The following is a 23568-nucleotide window of genomic DNA, read 5'->3' as shown; positions in this document are numbered from 1 at the left end:
AACCAAAAAAAGTTTGGTTAGGGAATCAGTTGCCCATTTAAAAAGTGTATGTTACTTCATAGGGACAGAATATATCGGACATCAGTGGCTCTTATTGTCATATTTATTTGTCAGAAACAGTCAGTGTTCAAAGGGGTAAATAATTGTTTTGGCCTTTATTGTGGTTTTCTTTGTGTTTTTTTTCAAAGTGTTCTATTTACACACACACACACAAATAGTTTAATAAATTCTATATATTTAGATAATATAACACAAAATATAAGTCTATGTATTTATATAATAATATTAAACAAAAGTCGACAATACATATAATTTATAGAAAATTAAAAATAATAAAGATTTTAAAATAAAAACAACTGGGCTTATAGTTCTAATTCTATTAATCCTAGTAATCCATAGTTATAAGTTGGCATTTGTGTAAATAATGAAAATTTCAACAAAATGTACAAATAAAGTTAGTTCACACTTTCTGCACTTTTAATCATAAACACCAAGTAATTTATCATCATTCACTATTTTCTGTACTCCTGTAAAACATTTGTCAACACACTGTCACGGCCATATTTAAAGACTATTTGGTCGTGGATCAATAAGCATACAGGTAACTACTAAAACACATATAAGTTTAAAAATTATTAAACTATCCATCTTACACAACATATGGGAAATGTTTTTCATTACAGAGTGGATTTTCGGGAGGGAAAATGTGGCTCAATGAAAAAACATTAAGTAGTAACCATCATGAAAAGAAAGAGCAGTTTAGCTGCCACTGCTATGTTAATTGCTTTAAAACATTCATCATAATCCTAAACATATAAAAAAATTAAGAGAATAGCAAATCTGATGTATAACATCAAGTCCCACACAAACGAGGGGGAACAATCTAAGATGATATATCTTATCACTGTAGCTCTCCACTGAGAAAAAATATCACCTGTGCAGTGTCCATATTAAGTCCGGTAGGGGCAGAATCGAATTCCCCCCAACAATGTATGATGCAAATTAAAGGGACAGTTCACCAAAAATAATGAATTCTGTCATCATGTACTCCACCACCTTTGTCATTCCAAATTTGGTATAGGAACTTTCACATTTGGGGGAAAAAACTATCCCCTTTAAAACATGTAGTATAAAACCTGTTTTGGTTGAATTCTGATGCTAAAGATCCACAGTTTACCCTCACAAGTGTACTGTTTTGTGGTCATTTGGCCCACTGTCAGGGACAGCGGTCATGGCAAAAGGACATATTATTAATCAGCGGAGAGCCAATGAAGTGTCCCAAACATATGAAGTAGAGTGTGAGAGTCCGACACACGGCTATCCCACATGCTCCACCACAAATCCTTGGCATTTTTCCTGTAAGAACAATATACAACAAAACAGTCATTTGTACATATATATATATATATATATTTCTGAGTCGTTTCATGCACTGAATGATTGTGGTGGCTTACATGAGGATGGTATGCGTGACATGATTCCGGTCGTCTGCGAATCTTCTGAGATTTTCATCCTGTTGCACTTAAAAACTGTGGCGTTATGTTCAAAGGAGTTAAGAAGACCTCAGTTTCCCACAAAGCTTAACTAAAACCACATTTCAAAAACAAAAGAAAAAACTCATCATCATGGAAGGATATATTTGACCTCTCTGGGCGCGAGTGTAATGGGGGCGTACTGTCGGGGAGCAGTCGCAGTCGGCCTGGACCCAACCAGCATGACCAGGTTTACTGTTAGGAACCTGCTGTAGGACAAACATCCTGAAACATGACAGAGGAAAGGGAGAGAGAAACTGACAAATTGTTACTGGCACAAACCCACCAATCTGAGGACAATCTGACTGATGGACTTACTTCTGACAACGGCCACATTTGATGATCTCTGTTGGTCTCTCTGATGGATGTGTCATACATGAAGCCAGGATACTCTGTGTTTTACCAAGGCGGCATTAGTTCCACTTTCTTCTGTGTCTGTGAGCTGGAGAAAACAAGATGTTTTCTTTTATAAACCAATAGATAATGGATTCAATTAATGGCTATTTCGTTATATATGCGGAATATATTGATCTGCCTTAATATGTTTATACAAACTTTAGAGGCCTTTCATACATTAAAATGTCTAGGTCAGTAAAGCAGTTAGCAATACAGTGTATTAGCACAACTGTTTAATAATCTCTGATTAATAATGAGCACTATGTATCGAATGTCACTATTTGAAATGCTTACTTTCCCATTGCCGCAATAAATCAGGGAATTTCTAAACTTTCAGACTAGACTAATATTGTGTCTATAAAAACCTATTTCCATGCTAAAGGCACTACAGATGACTAAGGCATTTCATTAGCTACAAATGACCATCTCAGGCTCTAGTTGGATCCTGGCTAAAGAAAGGCACAAACTAGAGATGAAGGACGTGTTCAAATACACATGTGGATACTTACTTGCATGAAACCCAGCTTTAGCTGAACAATGTCAATGACAAACAATCACAGCAAAATAATGAACAACAATGGAAATGGAGAATGAAGAAAGAAAATGAAGCGAGGCAGACACTACATGTGATGACACATTAAATGATACACAAATATTACGGAGATTAAGATTACATGCTTGGTTGTTTGAGGATTTCTTAAGTTTGAAAGTGTGTGTGAACTAAAAGCACATCATGACAAACTGCAACGGCCTCTTTTTATTATATTGTGCAGTTCAGTCCAGTCTCAACAGTTTTACTGTTACTGTTACTTTCATAACTTACCATCCACTACATAGTCATTATGCCAAAGTCCACAGATGTTGAACTCTCCAACAGAAACCTGTAAGTTTCAAAAATAAGGATACATTTTACTGGGGCAAATCATATTTACATTTTAAATGAATAACATATTTTACTGTTCCCCCTGGTTTCACAACCTCAAACAGCACTTACATCACAAAATGTGAGAAAGAACCATTTTATTATTGCCAGCAGACCGTAGAAAAGGCTGTGAGATGAACAGAGGTAGATTGTCAATGGTGTCAGCACAATATAGGACTGCATTATGCATTAAAAAGATAGGTTTCTCTTTAATAGATGCTAAGTTGTGTACGTACGCTGAGCAGTGGTCGCGCTCCACTAGTGTGATGATGGGCGTTCTTACACATGGCCTGGTAGTCATACAGCGTCACCCTGCAGAACAATATACAGTAGCATTACTTCATGTTCAAATTTTCAAAGTACCACCAAATTTTAAAGTAATAATTCACCAAATAATTAAATTTATTCTATTCTATTCTATTCATTTATTATATGAATAAAAAACAGTATCTGAGGAGTCCAGTTACCTTTTAAACAACCCAGATTTTAGTAACTGGGCCATGACAGATCCATCTATTTCCCCAAAGAATTTACCAACCTGTGTGAAAAACAAAACAGAGTCACGGAGAATAAATCATACAGTGAAGGATTACTCTATACAGAGTTTAGCTATACAGTATGACACACTATGAAATCATGGTCTGAATCCCATGATGAATAAACACACATATAAACACACACACCACCTGCGCACTCATAGACAGATGATGCAAACAGATGCCTGAATCTGCCCTGTCTGCCCCACGGCAATCTGGGATTCGACTCCATAAGCATTTAATCTCCTGGCTACTGCTCACATAGCTACAGTACATGTGTTGGCTATAAAACAGCTGCGGTTATGGTATGAAACCATTGTGATCATAAAGAAATGGATATGTAACAAAATACACCAGGATCTCCAACCCTGCTCCTGGAGAGCTACCATCCTGAAGACTTCAGTTCCAACCCTGCTCCAACACACCTGTCTGTCAAGTAGCCCTAAACACCTTGATTAGCTGGTTCAGGTGTGTTTGATTAGGGTTGGGAACTGAAATCTGCAGGACAGTAGCTCTCCAGGAGCAGGGTTGGAGACGCCTGAAATACACAGTATTTACATTTTCATACATGATGAAAATAATAATCACAACAATTGAAATAAAACATTTTTATAGTCCACTGTGTATTGTCAATAGTGTAATAGTACACAACTCACACAGAATTCACTTTTAGATCAAGCAGCTTTCTTTTGGTCAACGGCATGAATATTGTCAATTTAAAGGATATTTTTGTCACAGCAAAAAAAAATTATTGTATGCAAGCACCATATTCATTTGCATAAAGTGCTTCTTCTCTATTACGATGATCCTATTTCCTGTATGCACTCTACTCTCCTATAAATAAAAGCCCAAGCGCTAAAATTAAAAAAGATTTGGTGACCTTTCCAAGCTTATCCAATTTTACCAAGTCCATTTTCATTCTCTCAATCACTGTCTTATTTGAGACTCCATCTATTTGCTTCAAGGACAAACTTGTGGTATATTATCTAGTCCTAACGGGAGAATATCCGCTTATCTCGTCACCTGCCCTTCACATCAAACCTCCTGGGCAAGGACAAACATGCAGCTAAAACAGGGTCACCTAACACAGCTCACCCTTTTTCATTTTATGCGCTTCTCTTCTGTGACAAAAATGCTGTTGAGGCATGTTGTCAAAAAGGTCAATGTGTGTTCAACAAAGTGTATGAAGTACTCACATCTCCTTTTTCCTTTGAGACCATTATGAAGCCATTATTGTCAACAAGATAACAGTTTCACATCCTGTGAAAAAACAGTTGGATTAGAATTGAATCCCCTTGTTGAAACTGGATCAAAAATTCATTATAGTTAATCGGTTTGTGTAAAATGAACAACGATTCACGGGATTACATAAAGATAAACACAAAGAAGAGTCAATTAGCTTCACTCACAATGCTATCACAGCTGAGAGGACAAATACCGTCCACATCACTGCACTGCAAAGAGTAAGAAGACAACCGCAAAGGCTTTAGTAAATGGACAAGAACATTTTATCAAATGCATTATATTGAGTAAACACTACAGTGGTGAAATTGCTAAATTAAATGTATAGAGATTACATTACGGCACTTTCTATGAATGGGGCCTAAAAAGAGTCTTTTGCAACTCTGTTTCTAATATTTGGTGCATGTTTAAATTTGTGGGGGTTGTGTGTAAATAAAAAAAAAGTAATGGGACACCAAAGTGTAGTACCACATAAATCAAATGTGCCTTAGAAATAAAAATGCATTACTTACATCTGTGGTGTTTGGCTGACAGCAGGAAATAGAGGAAGAAGAAGAAGAAAATTAGAAAAATGGTTAAATGTTTTAGATAGTTGTTTGTGTGTGTGTTGCACTAGATTGCAAAAACAACAAGAAAAGAGCCCTTGTGTTTGTTTGTGTTAAACCCCAGAAGGGACCATAAGTCATTGTGGCAAATTGCATTGAATAAAGTGTTTGGTAAGTTGCAAGCATCTTGATGAATTGCTTGGAGGCCTGCAGACGTGGAGCATGTACATGTATACCCTTAGAAATCTCCAGTGACAAATACTATTTGCTCATTCGTCAGTGTGAGGTGGACAGGAACAGATACACACCATTAATCGAAGACCTTCAGGACCGCAACACTTAATATTACTAGATTGTTGCCATTTGCAGTCTGCCTCTACACTACACACACTCAAGAAATACGGCTCAGTGTGCTGTGTTAATATGAAGGAATTTTCCGAATAGATTTTTTACAGTTGTTTGCGTATTTTAAACACATAGCATTGTGAATTGTTTTTGGGTTGAAGATAATGTCCATCATTTAACAGAAAATGTAAAAATTTTCTTGCAGGACATTATCTGTTTTTTTTTGTTTGTTTTGTTTTTTACATACAGTGACAGATTCACACCTGTATTCACTTTTCATATTAACATTTTAACATGTATAATTTAGTATTTGTTAATTATACATTATATATTTGTTAATTATATAATATAATATATATATATTTAATTAATTAATTATATGTATTGAAATATTTAACATATATACATACTAATAATACAAATATCTAATATGAATATTTTTTAAAGGTCGAACTCACTTGTTTGGCAATAGACATGAACACTCTCTCCAGCAGGACCAGCGGATGCCTGCATTCCAATAGCTGCACATGGAAGAAAATAATAATAATAAAATCAGAAAATTTTCAGATCATTTTATAGAGGTTGCATTCTTATTTCTAGATTTCTGCTGAGGATTACAAATATATATATGTATATGGGGAAGTCGTGGCCTAATGGTTAGAGAGTCGGACTCCCAATCGAAGGGTTGTGAGTTCAAGTCTCGGGGGCCGGCAGGAATTGTGGGTGGGGGGAGTGCATGTACAGTTCTCTCTCCACCTTCAATACCATGACTTAGGTGCCCTTGAGCAAGGCATCGAACCTCCAACTGCTCCCCGGGCGCCGCAGCATAAAAATGGCTGCCCACTGCTCCGGGTGTGTGTTCACAGTGTGTGTGTGTGTTCACTTCTCTGTGTGTGTGCACTTCGGATGGGTTTAAATGCAGAGCACGAATTCTGAGTATGGGTCACCATACTTGGCTGAATGTCACGTCACTTTGTTTTTTTTGTTTATATATATATATATATATATAGATATATGATATATATATATATATATATATATATATATATATATATAATATATATAGAATAAAAAAACTTAATAAATATTTACAATATTTGGTAAAAACAAACAAAAAATATTATTGCCAGGATCTTTAAAATACTTTTCTCAACAGTTTTCCAGTCAATTCAATATTTTAGAGCAGATCATAACAAGATAAATTAATATTTAGTTAACAATTTACATGAATAATATATTAATAATAATAATAATAATAATAATAATAATAATTATTATTATTATTATTATTATTATTATTATTATAAAGTTTCAAGATTTTTCAAGCTATGGAAATCTTCATTTTAAAATTCCCTGATATTTCCAGGTTTTCCATGAGCAAAACAACCCTGTATTAATGTTTTGCTTGACAACATCTGTTGACGCTGTATATCACACGATTAATCCTCATATGTTCAAAATCATAAGCTACAGCAAAGAGCCATGAAAAAGAAGCTACCATTTTCTAAGCTGTATCAGCTGATGTTTTATCTCCTCTGCCCCCTCCTCAGTCCATCCATCTCTCTCTCTCTCTCTGGCCGAGCAGGCAGGCACAGACTGTTCTAATGTTAGTCCCACTTACTGATGTGAGATCCGCACTCATACACCTCTGGACTTTTCAAGCTGTGAACAACTGCCAGCTCCTCTTGTTTTCTTTCATTTTTTGTTGTTTCGCTCACTCTGTCTTGAGAGCTTGAGAGGAGTAATCATGAGGAACCATAGATGAGGACTACTGGAAGGTATGTGCAGGTCTGATTTGCTTTTAGTGCAATCATATCTCACTGATTAGGGTTAAATAAAATCAATGGTCGTTATTTTGGGCTCATTCAATATTTAGGACTTTCGTTAGACAGAATATTTGCTTTCTTTACAACAGTTTTTAGTTCATTACCATTTAATTCTTAAATCGGGGTGCTTTTGATAAATTTCCTTTAGGCTTTTATTTCTATTCTAGATCTATAGAACAAACATGTATAACCAGATATAAAAATATCTCTTTTTTTTTACAGATTTAATTCAATTTTACGTATTATGCAAAAGTGCACATTCCAGCATGCAAAATTTGATCCTCTTTTCACTGATAAAGCGGATGTTGTGTTCTCAGCTCTGATTTATTATCTAATGGTGTGGACAGTTTAATCCTTGATAGTTTAATGCAACAAATGTGACAGAATAAAAGGAGAAAGATTATATATTGTGTATTTTATACACACAAGTACATGCATAGCAAATTATCTTTTTAACCTAATAATTTAAATTAATAAAATGCTCAAAAACATATATGAGTATAGTGTGGAGTAGCTGGAAATATACTTTTCCTCATAGCGCCTTTAGTTTTTTACTTGGCTTTTTTCTCTCACAACAAACAATTGGCCTCTGGGCAGCTTTTATACAAAGTACTCTCTTTCACTCTTTCTTTGCCTTCTGAAGACACAAATCCATTTCAGGTCTGCATTGTTTTTTTTTAGACCTCATGATGTAATATATGTTCAGCCTTCACAGGGCATTCATTTAATTTAATAATTCATTTTAATTACAGTCAACTTAATAGTAATGTCAAGCATAATCTGCACCAGCAGAACATGGATCTTAGAGGAGTCGTCTTTCTTCATTCATTCTTCACTCATTCGTCTAATAGTGTTTGCTTGCTTTGTTACCATTATCTCAGCAATTCCAGGTGAATTTAACCAATTTCCTGGTGGATTCATCATGATGGAGAAGGAAGCCATTTATTTGGCCTAGACCAGTGGATGCCCCGTTTGCTCAGAAACTGTTTACAAACAGGGTTTGGTGGACAATGCAGACCAGGTTGAAACATTATAAGTAAGATCCTCAACTTATTACGGCATCCTCAACCTTCTCAACTCTCACAGTTTCCTAACTCTCTCCATTTTCTTGTAGTTTCCTCAGGTCTCTTAGTGACTCTTCTGAGCCTTTGTGGAGCATCTAAAAGTTGTCCATCAGGCTGTTCCTGCAATGTCAACCACACAGACTGCAGTGACCTTAACCAACTGGCTTCCTTGGACTCCATCCTGGACCAGCTTCCTTTTGACACAAGCTACCTCAACCTCTCAAATAACAACTCCACCATTTGTGGAACCTGGGAGTTGTTGTTTTTCCAATTTTAATGGGCTGCTACATCTAGACCTCTCCAGAAACCTTCTCTCCAGCATCAACCCTGGGTGTTTTTCCAATCTCAGCAGACTGCTTCATCTAGACCTCTCCAGAAACCTTATCTCCAGCCTTTTCCCTTCAAGCTTTTCTCCCACTTGAATAACCTGGAAGTCCTGGATCTCTCTGAAAACCTCCTTGTGAGGCTCCCCGTTAACTTGTTCTCTGACCTCGGCAGCCTAACAGAACTGGCTCTAAGAGACAACAGGCTTAAGGAACTGAATCCAGATCAGTTCAAAGGCCTGACTGAGCTTAGGCGTCTAGATCTTTCCTTGAACAGTCTCAGCTCTGTGCCCACACACCTATTAGATGGGCTCCAGAACCTAGTGTGGCTCTCGCTTATGGGTAACAGGCTGAGAACTCTGCAGCAGACTTCACTTGAGCAAGCAACTGCTCTACAGCACCTTTTGCTTGAGGGAAAAGTATGGAATTGCAACTGCAATTTAATTCCACTCAAGCATTGGCTGGAATGGATTATTTATACAGGTGAGAGAAGTTATTTATCACTGCTGGGAGTTAGTGATGTACAATATATCAACATTATATAGATTATATGCCGATTTAGAGAGATTTCAGAGATTTAAAGTCACAGTGTAAAAAAAGTAGTGACAGATCTTATCCTTGTTGTGATGTAAATCTGAGTGAAATTAATTATTTAAAAAATGTATGGTGGGATGTGGTTTCTATGCATTGGTTATTGATTGAAAGGAGGTGGAGATGAATGCGAGTTGCATTTGATTGTAAAAAAGGACAGAGTTTAACAAACTAAATGATTGGATAAATGTGACAAACATCACAAGACAGAAGTATGTTAATGCTGAATCTTGCAAGCTCATTTAGTCTATTTTTACATTTAGATTACCTTTGTCATCATTTAACTCTCACAAAAACACCAATAATTCAATGACACTGTTAACTGCAATCTTTAGCAAAACCCAAAATGAATACCCATTTTTCATAGTATATATTATAATGCCGCGATGTGATAATTATAATGTTGTGATGTCTAAATTCACTTGTAGTTTTTTTAGCTGCTCCACCCATCCATGTTCATTGACTAAGATAAAATACATCATAAATTAATATATAATATGCCAAATAATATGCAAATATATATGTATATATATATATATATATATATATATATATATATATATATATATATATGTGTGTGTGTGTGTGTGTATGTTTTTGTATATATAAATGAATCATAAAATAATAAATTATGAATGAATATTATAGAAATTCATATTTATTTTATTTAATTTTTAAGACCAAATATTATCAAAATTATTTACTGACTATTTATCTGTTAACAGCCAAAACACAAAATTATAGGCTTATTGGTATTGGAATATAGGCTTATATCTGCCTATTTGTCAGAATTTTCATATATTTAATAAATCTATTAATCTATAAATTTAAATATACTCTATATACATATTTAACATATACCATACATTTAACTTTTTACATTTTTAATTCATATTTTAAATTAATTCTCAATCTCCATAAAACATTTGTCTTTCTCTTTTATCATTCCATAGGTGGCAATGTAGATTCTGTCAACTGCTCCTTTCCTGCTAATTTGCATGGTAAGGATCTTCGCAGTATCCCTATGGAGATGTTTAGACACTGTTACCCCCCTCTATCTTGGAGACCAGGAGCCCGTCTGCTGCTGAGGGCCACCAGGTACCAGCCGGGTCGGCCGGAGACTGCATGCGCCAGCGGCTGCATGCGCCAGCGTCTACCGGTGAGCGTGCGTCGAGCGACTGCCACAGTGGTGGTAGCTGGGGTGGTGTGTGGCATGGTGTGTGTGATGATGGTGATAGCAGCCACCTACGGCTGCATCTACGCAATTCTGATGGCTCACGAACAGCAGCAGTTGACAGAGGGAAACAGCCAGCAGCAACAGCCGCTGATGGTGGCTAAGGAACCAGAGCAGGATGAAAAGGAGGATCTGATGTCAACTATCCGAAAGGGAGCAGTAGCCACAGAGTGTGTAGGTGGATGGCGTTTCCTCCAGAAGTGTGTGTTTAAAGCACATGAGGAACCTACTGGAAGCTACAGTTTATCATTGATGAACATATATTTATAAATGTATGTTTGGGAGCAAGAGATGGAGAGCAAATGACCCAACATAGATTAGGAGCAATTACGGCTCATACAAACTGGTTCAAAAAGACTCAAAAAGCCAAATATAATAAACTGTTAGCTGTTAAGTATGTTTAAGAATATACTGAATATGATTTCATGTAAAACTTCTATATTTTCCTATGAAATTCTCCTAAGAAACCAGCTCTGTGTTTCTTGTAGTTGCAATCAATCAGTTGTTAATTAGCATATTAAATAGTACACTTTTCTAAAATTGAAAAACAGAATAATATTTTAAATATATATGTATGTTCAATATTTAAGTAACGTATGTCTACATTAGGGATTATTATTTTCATGTTATTAAAATTCTATATTATTTGGTCAAAATAAAAGAAAAATAATACACTAACAACTAAAATCAATCATTTTAAATGCAACAAGACATTTATAATGTACAGAATGAAAAATGGATATTTATTTTCATATGTGCAAAAGATTATATTATATTTAACAGTGTTATTAATTAGCTTATTCAAACACAAAAGACTAACTGTGAGCATTAGATGGTGACAAAGGTATTATAAATGTATAAATAGGGGAAATGAGCATGAACAATTAAATATTTAATATCAGCCCAAAAAATTCTAATATGGTCTCAAACTTTTGGAACCTACTTCATTTTGTATAACTAATAATGTGCTGAATGATCACAAAATGATATGTTGAATGTAAAATCAGATTTGAGCAAACAATGACAGACAGATATCTTACCTCCAGCAATAGCTGTTCTTTTCCCTTCAGTAACCGTCACAGATGTTACCGCCACAAAAGTGTTCTTCCCTGTTGGACAGAGGTCATCCATTAATTGATGTTCTTTTATGTTAAGTAACCGTCACAGTAGTTTACTATAGCTGATGAACTGTCACATAAGCACCTTTGTTTATATCATCGTGCGGGACATAGAAGAAGAATTGACCAGGTTTGTTCTCAGCTGCCATGCGATACCAAAATGGGAAAGTGGTCCACTGTGAAGAGGTTCTCTTTGTCCACAGGGGTCAAGAACTTCCTGTGAGGTCAAAGTATTAGGAAATTTGGGGAAAGACCAAAATCTCTCCGTTTTTTTATTGTTTCAATAACATATTTCAAATGAGAAATTAAATCTGACAATGGTATCAAATCTTTTCTCTTTATCTCAAAACACTTTAAAAATGTATTTTAGGTGGTACAAATGATAATACATGATAATTAAAAAATATACAATTTCTATACATGCTGTTTGTTTTTTAAAATCGTTCACTCACTTTCCAACACGTTTCTCACTTCCTGCATATCTGATCACACGCATGAGCCCAGAGCGGGTTCCCAGGAAAGCCGACTCCATGCCTTCATCTACGCTATACAGAGATAAAAGCAAAAAAGAATGACTATAAACACTGACTCCTTGTTTTTTTTCCCAAAAAGTTCTTCAAAATAAAAAAGAGACACACAAAAAAGCACAACATACAAAGATTAAATAAAGCCTCTTACCCTGGGGCGGTTAGCGTAAGTGCTGTCCAGTAGGCCCCTCCAGTGGTGCTGTTACCACTGCAATCGAAAAGAACTTGCTGAAGAAAGTATCTCATCACCTGATGCAAAAATAAAACCTTTACTTTAAGAATAGCATATGGTTACTGTTACTGAAGATGATAAAATGTGTTAAACAGAGTTGAAAGTACACTCTTATTGTTAGTTGAAAACATTCAGCAAATTAGCCACAGTATAATACAAATTTTAAAATCAGAATGAGCAAAATTTCCTGTTTAAAGGTTTTTTCATCTACATAGAAAATACTACAGAAAATGTCAAACAGACAGTTACACACTTACACTCCAAGTCCGGCTCTTTCCCAGTCAGGTATCGGACCACAGCCTGGAGCTGAGTGAGCTTACGGTGGTGTGGGTCAATATCTGTCTCACAATACGTCCTGAGTGGGTAAACCAAAGACAATAGCTAACCCTTATCAAGATTGTAGAACTAAGTTTGAAAGTTTTTAAAGGGGTCATATTATCTTGCTAAAAAGAATGTTATTTTGTGTATTTGGTGTAATGTAATATTTTTCTGCAGTTTAAGGTTCAAAAAACACATTATTTTGAACATACTGTACATTATTGTATCTCCTCTATGCCCCACCTTTCTAAAACTTGTCGTTTTTTTACAAAGCTCAGCGAGAATCATAGGTTATGCCTTCTTTCTTTGTGTGAACATTTGTGCGGCGTTATGCAAATCTTCCCACATACTGGGCGTGGACGAGTCTTAACTTTTATAAAGAATATCTCTTTGGATTTGAGACTTTAGTCTTTGCAACTTCACAGATCTTCTTTATGCACCAAGAGCTTGTAACACTCCAAAGAGAAAGGAAAACTTGAAATCAGCCTCATATGACCCCTTTAAAGAACCTGTTGTCCTGACTGTGTTCAGAAGAAAGTGTCAGGCTTTTTCGATTTTCATATTCTCACCTCAAATCGACAGTACTTACCATTCATCTGCTATAGAGAGGTCTGGCTGCTGAAGGTCATGAAGACCTAAAGAAAGGAGAAAAAGATCAGTAGCTATGAGGTACCTCGTTCTATAATAACAATACATTCTTTTCACTGTGTGTGTTGACAATTTCTTAATGGGTGTTCCTTCAGCTTCAGGCACTTTTATTTCCCAGGGGTTGAGGTTTATTAAACCATTTTTCTTTTTGGTATATGAAGGAAACTTTTTAAAATCTCCGTAAAAGCATTCATTTTGGCTTCTTTTCAAATGCCTTTTATAAATAAATATCATTGTTTTACCCTGGTCGCAGACCCAGACTTTTGGTCTTAAACAGAAAAAAAATCCATCATAAAAATATGAATGACTAAATTTGTGATCTATGGTTATCTAAACAAAAAGTGAAAAAATATCGGTATTTATAATAATAGAAAATGATATCAATTTTATATACATTTTTAGATGCTGCTTTACATATATGGGGTCAGTAAGATTTTTTGATGTTTTTAAAAGAGGTCTCTTACGCTCACTAAGAATGCATTTGTTTGATCAAAAATGCAGTAAAATTGTGAAATATTATTACAACTTAAAAGATCTGTTTTCATCACTCCAGTCTTCAGTGTCACATGATCCTTCATAAATAATTCTAATATGCTGCTCCAAAAACATTATTGTTATTATTATTATTAATGTTGAAAATAATTGTTCTGCATATTTTTGTGAAAACCTTGATAGATTGATGCTTTATTGAATAGAAATTTCAAAAGAACAGCATTTATTTAAAATAGAATTTTTGTGTAACATTATAAATGTTTTACTGTCTCTTTTAAACAGCTGAATAAGTCCTTGGTGAATAAAAGCATTCATTTCCTTTTTTTTAAAATCATCTTGTACTCAGACTTTTGAAGGGTACTGTATCATTTTCACCACCTGTATATCACATGAGCTATTAATCATACGTAAAACTCACCCTCCTCCACGGAAACATTCCCAAAGAACATGTACTGTCCATGACCTCTTGTGAGCACCATCCCAAAGCTGAAAGCACATCATATGATGGTCAACTGAAGGGTAAAATACTTCACAATAAAATGTGCTTTTTAATTAATTTCAACATGTAAGTATGAAGGGAATATTTTAAGAATGTTAGTAGCATGTATATCATAAATGGAGTTTCATTGATGGTTGTGTAGAAATATTCATTTTTTGAGAAACAATGGCCTTTTCTGGGGAATAAAATAAAATATGCAGTCACAAAGACCGATTTATTATAGGTTGTTTGCCCAATATAACAATTACATAAAACTTAATTTGTTATCACTTTAGGTTACACGTGTTATTAAAAGAATGAATCTCACAAAACCTATCAAGAACCATGTCCAGGTCACATTTACTGATAAAAATATACCATAATAATGAAGTGTGTGTCTGCTATTAGGCAAAAATTAAACATTTTATTAATTCTGCATGTAATGAGAATATGAGGGGAAATGTGCTTAAATGGACACATTCTTGTCAGGGCTTGTTCAATTCACCCAAAAGGAGTAGTTCAAGTAAATTTAACGTTATAACATAAAATATGGCTGATTGCAAACACACTCACCCCTTTATCCACCAGCTGCTCTCACATCTCTAAACTCAGAGTGCCAGTTTTCTCCCTTCACCATGGCTGTTCTCAACTGCACAGACAGGGCCAGGACATCATTATGATTTTTTCTGAGCCGTAAAACAGTGCTGGTGATGCTTACAGGAATGTGGACAACTCACACTGTCCTCAGTGTCCTCCCACTCAGCTTCTGACAGATCCACACTGTTGTAGTTGGGCTTGGGCTTCAACTTCTTCCCATCACTGTACTGTTACAAAAATCGAGAAAAACCAGCAAGAGGGATGACAAATCAATATCAGTCCATTATATTTCAAATCTGTCTAGAGGAGCAGATGCTTGAGTGATTGAGACAATTCAGATGGACTCACCAGTGGTCTTAAATCAGGATGTGCCAGGATGTATCCATTGTTTGTGATGAGGAAGGCATACCCATGTGCTCCAAGCTAAAAGATGAAACCATTAGCATTCATCATTTCATATTTTTGTTGACATTTTCACAGCATTTGTAGCTATGTTCATTAAAATGTCTTGAAATATTTTTGTATTGGAATATTTATTTTATTTATAAATAATTGACTAAGAAAGAAGCTAAAGTGATGTGTAATAATGTTTGAATATATATCAAATATCATATTAATATATTTAAATTGTTCAAAATATTATAGTTCATGGTAGCATTTGCCTTTTCCTTTAAGCTGATTTAATTAAAAAATATATATTGCAGTATTTTTTTTTAAAAATCATAAGCAGAGATAATAAATACTAATAAGAATTTGGAATGTAAATCTATTTAATTGTCATGAAAATAATGCAAACTAAAAAATACATTTATTATAAAATTCTAAAATATTTTATTGCCATAAACACACACAACACACACACACACACACCACCATATATATATATATAATATATATATATATATACACACACACATACACATTCAAATTTTTATTTTGGCACGAACTATGCATGGATATATTCCATATTTATATAATTTAGATTAATACAAAGTTTGTCTATGATATAAAGAAAAAATTCTGAAAAATGATGTAAAGCTTCAAACTGACATTGGCAACCCTATTAGTGTATTCTTTTTGTACCTTATATCGCGGGGGCAAGTTTCATGACCTCCAGCATGGGGACGTCGTTCCCACCACTCCTAGCAGAAATGCCATGGGGAAAAGTGTTTTCGTTCTTCTTACTGAACACTGGCATGCCACTGACGTCATGAGCAGAAGACTGTGAGCTTTGCTTTTGAACAGCTACGGGAGAGATTTGAGGAATTTTGCATTTTTACACTTTGATGGACCGAACAATTCAGACCGCTAAAAGCAACACAGTTAAAATCAACATGAAATGAAAATGAACCCTATTTTACGTTTCTCAATGCACGTTCCCGGTCTCATCATGCCCACTTTTCATGATCAAAACAATTCCAGATGAATAAAATAAATTTGTCCTCAACATTTTTTCAGAATTCCCTCAAATTATGGCAGCAAAATGGGTTGAAAGCTACATTTCATATTGATTTTATTAGTGAAAGCTCCAGGTCATCACATCATGTCCAGCACAAATGAGATAAATGATGATAAACAGCAGGGGGAGCCCTAAACCAAGAAGTTCCTATATGCTAGACCCAGGATAACAACTACATTATACTCTGAGAATAGGCTAAATATCTAAAGTCTTCTATTTGTACACGCTACAGTACCGTGTGGTGTGTGTTTTACTGTTTCTAGCGTTACCCCATCCTTAGTATTAGGAAGCTTTGTTGATGAGAAAAATACACGGCTATGAATGGAAAAATAATCACATTAGTACAGTAACAGTGAAATATATATATGAGTAAACAGCACAACAAAATCACATCAAAATACATTGAAATGAGACAAGCACAGTTGAAAATTAAATTTATGAAATGTGGAATCTGCATTTCAATTCTTCTGAAAAGTCATACACTCACCACACTGTCCATATACGCCTCGGTCCAGATTATGTCATGGTCATAGATTGATGACCATCGTCGACTCAAAGAACATGAAGATACTCCATGACATTCAGCCTGTACGTCCAGCCATTGTAGAGATGGTGAAGTATACTAACCTAGTAATAGGATCAAAGTACGAGTATAAGCTTTTCGGCATATTTTACCGGTTATTGTTATAAACGGGGGGTAATCTCTAATACGTATCTTTCAAGCTTCCAAAAACGACACAACGCACAATATAAAAAAGTGGTCCATATTACTTTATTTACTATATTCCATGTCATGAGACGCAGAGCACAATTTAAGCCATTACTCACTGAAAGTCTTCACCTTAGAAAATGAATCAGGAATTAATACGGGTTAGGAAGCACATGAGGGAGAGTAAATGATTTAGTGTTTATTATTGTCTGACTGCATACCCTTATTGTTGCAGGCAATCCATTTGACGTTTTCTGAGAAGGTCATATCTCTGCCAATAAGGTAAGTGAAAACCCGAACCTGAAACCATTACATTTTTGTTACTGTACTTCGATCATTGCTCCTGAGGAAGGAAATATATCCATACATTCACATTCAATCAAGTCTCATTGTCTTAATCTTTTTATGAAGGAAAAAAGTTCAATGAACAGGATAGTTTCAAAGAAGGTTCCTCCACCAATTTATCAGAGCAGTATGCAATTTTTATAGTAATTCATATGGTTTACACCCTCCGTTCCCTGTAGAGGCGAGCAGAATTGTGTGTGACCTTCTGTGTCCAGGGCCAGTTGAACTCCTCACACACGGATTGGGAAAAGCTTCCCATGGCTCAGTCTGTGATCACATCCATAATTGCTTGGTTGCATAGGCTGCCCTTGCTATTTGCTATGGGATAGGGAGAGAGGAAGATGGAGGACGTGCAGAGGCTTGGCACCGTATTTATAGTTTTGTTACATTTGTGTGCAATGATACTGACGTCAGCGATGATACGGGAACTACGCCTTCCATGGCTTTTTTTTACTTTAAGCCTCTCCCTTCCCATGGAGTTCTTCAATAAGCATCTTGAAATGCTGAAAAGGAGAGATGGGACTGACGCGAAACAATAGAAAATTTAATGACGTTTTTACTTCTTTCACTAGCAAAGGAAAATCACAAAAAATGTCTCTTTAATAATGTCATTATTTGAAATGAAGCTGAAAAATAAATATTGGATAAAAAAAATTTCTAATCCACTGTCAAAATAACACTGGCCATCCATGGTATAAAACAGGAGAAGAAAAAGGAGATTTTCCTAAAATAATATAAACAAAAAAAATTTGAAAAGATTTCTTTATTATTATAGTTTATTCACGTGATTTACTTAAATGTATCAAATTTTACCGCTTGAAATCCCTATATCAATACATAATCTTTACAAACTTTACATGTCTTTTATTATCTGAGCAGTGACAATACATAGGTTCATACTTACGAAGACATCATTCTCAAGTAACGCTTTTTTTAAGTGCAATTACACGCTGAACAAAAATGGGACAAAATTCTGGATCAAGTTGACCATCTGAGCAGGCGGGGCAGAGATGTCATGGTGCTGCTGTCTTTCTGAGTATTTCTTAGAGGATCTGTGTCAGCACAGTGAGCAGATGCTGAGTGACTTAGACCTGTATTATCATTACAAGCTCTGCTGACCCCCTCACCCGTAGTAAGTACCAGTCTGTGAGTGCGCAGGACCTCGTCCAAGTGTCCTATATGTTTTTATGTCATCCGTATATTTGTTGTAGACATTTAGACGATGTACATAGTAGTTGCATTATTGGATTATGTTAAAGTTGTATTATAAAGAAAACAATGTTGGCAGAAAGGTGGTATTTAAATGATTATGTAAAAAAAAAATCTTAATTTTTTCTCAGCAAACATTGATATATGTATGCATAATTGTGATTGATTTTATTAATTAATCAGCTATATCATGTAATTAATTCAATCAAAATACATTTGAATCCATTCACGATATTTAAATAATGTAAATATGTTGGCCTTACTCCTATTACATGTATAAAACTGTCTGAAATTTTATTTAACTAACAAAACAGTATTATGAGAGTGACATGAAAGATGGAACGTGCTGCCTTCACTCTCTGATGGCTCTATAATTTGTATCTGACTGTATTCCAGAGATTAGAGGTACGTCCCTACTTGCTCTCGGATAATAACTAAGCAAAAAAGCTGCACATTAGATCAAATCACCCAGCCGCTAGTCTATCACAATGACTAAAAAGCAAACAGCAGAATGTGGATGGGCCTAATGCCCTTGCCTAGTTTCACAGCTCATCAGTCTGACGCAGAACATTTACTTAGGAGAATGTGTGTGATTTTTTAGATGACCTTTATTGTATTTCAAAATTTGTTAGATGTGTTTTCATTTTATTTATTATATATATAATAAATTAAATATAAGAAAAAATAAATATATATAATATATATACTCTCTATGATAAATGTGTGTGGTTATTTATTTTTTCTTCTATTTAATTATTAATTTAATTCGTTCATTTATATTTTTCTCTAAACTAAGACTATACCCAACTCATAAGTTAATCTTTCAAATGTTGATTTTCCAAAAAAGTCAATTTTTTTTAACTCTGGTTCCATCAAAACCAGTCGGCATTACAACATTGGCTCAAGAAGTGTATGATTTTAAGATAATTTTTAAATGAAAGTTTTATATTTCTAAATTTGTTATATGTTTTAATATTTTACAATGTTTTTATTACACACACACACACACACCTTATAATATATATATATATATATAATATATATATATATATATATGATATATATCATATATAGAATTATATATATATATATATTATATTATATTTTATTATTTATTATTATCTTTAATGTATCTTTCCTCTGTATAACCAACTATAACATTCACATGTGTGATTTTCACAAAAAAGTCGTGGCTCTGTGGGTTCAATCAAAACAGTCCGACTTTGTAACTTGGCTCAAGAAGTAGTGTGATTATTTATTTATTTATTGATTGATTATTTTTTAATTCTATTTTTAAATTTGTTATAATATTAAATTTTTATTTTGTTATATTTTCATACTTTTTATTTATTTTCTTTATAATTCTTATTGTTTTAAATGGGTGAGTTTGGGACTACCTGTTTTTCCATCCATAGGCAGATGGAAAAAGTGTTTCAGAAAAATAGTTTGAAATCGTCATAAGTTTTTACAATATATTGGTAAAAACCCACTAAACCTATATAATCAATTAAATAAATAAATAAATACAATTAAATAAATCAAGTCACAGGGAATAAAAACAGTAAACAATTAAAAATAAATTTGCAGACCTAAATAATAATGGAATAATTTAGAGACATGTAAAAAACACAAACAAAAATAAAAAAGATAATAAATAAAGTCTTCATGTAAATTTTAAAAATGAAAAAAGAAACATGAAAAGAAAACCCACGCACTCATATACATGCACGTACGAGGCATATGCGAGTGCATATGAGGGAATGGTAGAGAGCCGGTATCCTGCCCGTGCTGATTGGAGTCATTGGCTTTAGTTTCTCAGGCTTCAAGTGAAGTGGATAAGCGATATTACCTCGCGCGTTGTCCAAGTGCTGCCTGTACCAACGTCCCCTTCTTAAAACATGGCTCCACGTAGCGGACATAATCCGTGTACTAGGAAAGGACATGCAAAAACATAATTTTAACCATGCTGAACAAAGACTAAAGTGATGCTAAATGGAAAACAAATGTGCTCTACTGCAATAGTAGCATAGGACAAAGATCATCTTTCCCCAGGCGTGTCCAGGATGTGTTAATGGTGTGTTTTGGCATGGTCTTTTCAGACCCTTCATCTAGCCGCTGACATCAACTACAATGACAATGTCCTTAGGATGTGGCAGCTTGGCTATACCTAACAGAGAGAGAGGATTTTCTTAGAAGGGCCCAGACACTTCTAAGATCAGGGTATGGAGGGGCAATGCTAAAATGCTTATTAATTATAAAAGTAACCAATTTAAGGTCTAGGACTGGGCATTATCTCAAACAGTCACAATATATTTGTGAGACTTTGTCCTGTCAACAATGTGGACTGTGCAGTGATTCTTAAGTGTTTTTTTTTTCTATTCACGGTTACAATTAATATTTGCGATGAGAGGGTAACGTTTGAATCAGGGTCAGTGGATCAGTTCACTGATTCAAAACTCTAAATCATTGGTGAGAGAAGTAAATAATCTCTACCAAGTTAATAGATTCTTACATGGGCATGTCACACCACTCCATATTTCAGTAAAAATATATGTTGGTAAATATTGCTGGTTTAATAATAATTTTGATAACATATATAATCATTAATAAAGATTATAAAAACAAAATAATTAATTAAATAATTGTTTTAAATACATCTTCATATAATTTTAATCTTGTGTTCATTTAGTGAAAAAAAAACTATTTTCTTATTAGTCTTATTAGTTTTAACTAGATTTTAATTTTTTTAGTCAACACTCCGAATCTTAATTTAAGTTAACTAAAAACATCTTATGTTTTAACTAAAAAATATATTTTGTACATGTTTAAAGCAGTACATTTTTTACATATGAAAACTTTTTTTTTTTTTGGTCTTGACATTAAACTTTATAACATCCCTCTGGTAAAATGGCTTAGTTGAAATCCTTTTTCTAAATTTTTGTTTTCAAAATCACAATTTTAAGACCATTTCAGTGTGAACACATAAACATCCAATTGTATGGGTATATTGAAAATATGGCAAAAAGGCAATACGGTATCATTTTCTGCAGACACCTATTTAGGCTAGGTGGTCTACAAAAGTAAAAAACGTAACACCAGTGATGTAAATCTAATCCTGTCTTGTTTCAAAATGACAGTGTTTTTATTCCGATTCACTGCAATCACTTGCTTCTGCATAAACAGTCACATATGGAGCCTATGTCAGTCCTACTAACCTGGCCGTTGAGCTGCTAACCACTTAAGAATGAGATTAAAGTCTTTCGGTGGGATCAGGGCCTAACTGGCTGTGCTAACATAGACACAAGCAGACATTTGCGGTGTGGCATCCACACAGATAATTCCTGCATTGCACACTGGTCAGAAAAGACCCTTGCTGAATCCAAGTTTCAACTGGCATAAAATTTATTTCATATGAATGAATCAACCTCACTACATTTGCCAAGCACTGGATACAACATTTTATGTTTTAGGGCAGATACTTTTTATTTTGTCTCACCAGTTTCGGTTTCTGCAGGTCAAAAGAAACTCCGCCATTAGCATCAGGGTCCATTTAATTCCTGAAAAGTACAAAGTCAAGCAAAAATAATACCTCATTTACATCAAGGAAGCAGATTTAAGACTGTACAGTCCAGTTTTAGAGTCTTTCAAGTTGTAGGACTGAGCAATACTAAACATGTTTTTGTGAAACAGAATTGAAACAAACCTGGATAGAGTCTGAAGAAGCCAGATGAGCTGCCAAAATATTGCCAATTGAGCGTGGGATCCTTCTGGAAGTTATTGATGAAGATATCATTCCATGCTTCTGACATGTACAACTCCATTAAGAATGTTTTGGATCTGCCAAATAAAGAAGCCTGATTATTATTTTTGACATTTTTAAATGTTGCATTTGCACAAAATGGGGATTAAAAGTATATTTTTGAAAGTGCATGGTGTTGCATTTTTTTGTTTTAATTTTTTTAAGATGTTATTTAATTCACACCCTTGACAATGCAACCCTCATTTATTAAGCAATAAATCAAATAATCGTCATCACATGAAGAGTATAATATATCTGACTAATGAAGACTGGAATTTGAGTTGTTGAGTCTGGCAGTTGTATCTGATTTATCAAGTGTATTTTTGCCTTGATTAAACATACTGTTTAAATCAATCCAAGCCCGTGGAGATCTGCTGATTTATATTGCTATCATACCTTTGGTGTAGACATGAGTTGGAACTATGGCTGTAACTCATTTAAATGTTCACCGAAAAGCTGGTTGAAATGTTCATTCTCCTCCAATTGAAATTCGCCTCCAACGTTCAATGACAATGTCGCCCTCATTCGTCCATACGTATTGACCGAATAAGCATTAAAGTAAGTCCAAACTGACAGCAAAATTAGTATAAACAAAGACTCATGCATTACAGAATTTAATCTATTAATACAAATATATGTAATGTAATATTATTTTCAATTAACTATTTGTTTAAATTTAACTCACTTAAAACATGACATTTAGTGCATAATTGTTTACAAAACAGGTTTTAATACCAAATTCCATTGTTGTTACCTGTAAAAGATGCATTATAATCATGATAACGTCAGCGGTCTTCAGCTGTGTCAGCGAGCCCTCTGAAGACAAAGCGAAACAGCATTATTTTGATTCATTTTATAAGTTAAAACCAAAGAGTCCCTAATAAAATAACCCCAGTAACTCAAAAACCCACAGACTAAAAAATCCGTACTGATCTAGACAATATAAAAAAGGAGCACTTTACAAATGACCTTCACAGACTCATCTTGCCTGCCAAGCAGTCTTTCGATTTCCTTCTGACCAAGTCGGCAGCACTAATCCGTTGCTCCATCCACATCCTCTATTCTGATGATAGGCTCACAA

General features: G+C 34.5%; 1 pseudogene; it reads right to left on the bottom strand.

The window, feature by feature from the left end:
• Positions 1 to 1216: 1216 nt before the first annotated feature.
• On the bottom strand, positions 1217 to 22509 carry LOC122135706 (annotated as a pseudogene).
• Between the last annotated feature and the right edge of the window lie 1059 nt (positions 22510 to 23568).

Source organism: Cyprinus carpio, chromosome A25, assembly GCF_018340385.1.
Source record: "Cyprinus carpio isolate SPL01 chromosome A25, ASM1834038v1, whole genome shotgun sequence".
NCBI lineage: Eukaryota > Metazoa > Chordata > Actinopteri > Cypriniformes > Cyprinidae > Cyprinus > Cyprinus carpio.
This window is presented reverse-complemented; position numbering and strand designations above follow the sequence as displayed.